This window comes from Otolemur garnettii, unplaced genomic scaffold (genome assembly GCF_000181295.1).
Source record: "Otolemur garnettii isolate 467f Iridium unplaced genomic scaffold, OtoGar3 scaffold00068, whole genome shotgun sequence".
In the NCBI taxonomy this organism is placed as follows: Eukaryota; Metazoa; Chordata; class Mammalia; order Primates; family Galagidae; genus Otolemur; species Otolemur garnettii.
This window is the reverse complement of record NW_003852463.1, coordinates 1990714-1992170: the sequence shown is the minus strand read 5'-3', so window position 1 is coordinate 1992170 and position 1457 is coordinate 1990714. Positions and strand designations below refer to the sequence as shown.

At 48.4% G+C, this 1457-nt stretch overlaps 1 protein-coding gene across 1 annotated transcript in view; it reads left to right on the top strand.

Annotated features, from left to right (window-relative positions):
- Positions 1-1457, top strand: part of TET3 (tet methylcytosine dioxygenase 3) — a 122840-nt gene that overhangs the window by 95153 nt on the left and 26230 nt on the right. The window lies entirely within an intron of this gene.

Here is a 1457-nt window from a genome sequence, read left to right as displayed (position 1 = left end):
CACTTGGCTATTTCTGTTGTTGTTGTTGTCACTGTTGTTTGGCAGGACCAGGCCAGTTTCGAACCCTCCAGCTTGAGTGTATGTGGCCAGCACAATAGCGACTAAGTTATAGGTGCCAAGCCCTCTTCCGTGTTTCTTAGAGCTGCCAGTGTTCTTGTGTCCTGCTTGGAGGCCAGGGCTGCAACTGGAGTCCGGCATGCTGAGACAAAATGCAAGGGAAGGGGCTGGGCTTCTGGGCATGCCTGTAGACCAGCCCTGCTCCTGTCTGGCTTCTAAGCCCCTGTTTCCTACTAGGCAGCCTGAGCAGGGAGAACTTCAATGACTCAGACCCCAAGTCACCAAAACAAAGCCCCTCTGACTTTGCTCTTCCAGGCCACAGAGAGATCTTTAAATAGCAGAGTACATGTATCTGCAGAATCATGCTCAGAAGTGACAGCAGGGTCTATCATCACCTGTGAGCTTAGTACCGTGCCAGTGCTTTGTAGGGGAAGGACACGGTGGGGGCAGAGGGCTCAGTTTCTGTGTTCAAGGTGCCTTAGACATATGTCAGATAAAGTCGTGGAGACTGAAAGAATTTAGATTACCATTGTGAGGTGGGCTTAGAACTGTAGTTCAGGGCGGGGGGAACATCCAAGAAGAAGGGTATGCACAGGGCCATGAGTCCTAGGGGCCATATTAAACAGGCTGGGGAGAGGTAGATGCATTCCTGGTGAGGAGGATCACCTGGGCAAAGGGTAAGGTGGAACAGCACACAGTGCTGACTTTGCATGAGGGAGGTTGGTAATATGACCTTTGTCAGCACATGTTCATCTGCACACCTGCTCGTTTTTATCCTGTGCATTTCCATCTTTGTGTTTAATGAAAATAAAAGGTGTCTGAACTTAAGCTATCATATTATCTAGTTTTAGTAATTTTCAGTGAGCGTTACTAATTATACACAAGAAAATAATCTGGGTGTGTGCTTAGTGCATTCACAGGTGTGAAGAAGCAGATTGCCCCACCCTCATGAGAGATGTTTACAGCAACAGGAGGTCTGATGCGGCTGGTTGTGTGGTGGGGCGTTAGCTCCCCCAGAGAATCTATCAGACCGATAGCATCAGTCACAGTGTCAGCTGTCGCCTTCTGCTAATTCATGTAGTTGAGGAATTCCAATGTCTTAAGCATGAAAACAAAGATCCTTAGGGCATGGCTCAGCGCCTGTAGCTCAGCAGCTAGGGTGCCAGCCACATATGCTAAAGTTGACTGGTTTGAATCCAGCCCAGGCCTATCAAACAACAATGATAACTATAACCAAAAAATGGCCAGCCATTGTGGCAGGTGCCTGTACTCCCAGCTACTTGGGCGGCTGAGGCAAGAGAATCGCTTGAGCATGAAAGCAGGGGGTTGCTGTGAGCTGTGACGCCACAGCACTCTACTGAAGGTGACATAGACTCTATCTGAAAAAAAAAAAAAAAAAA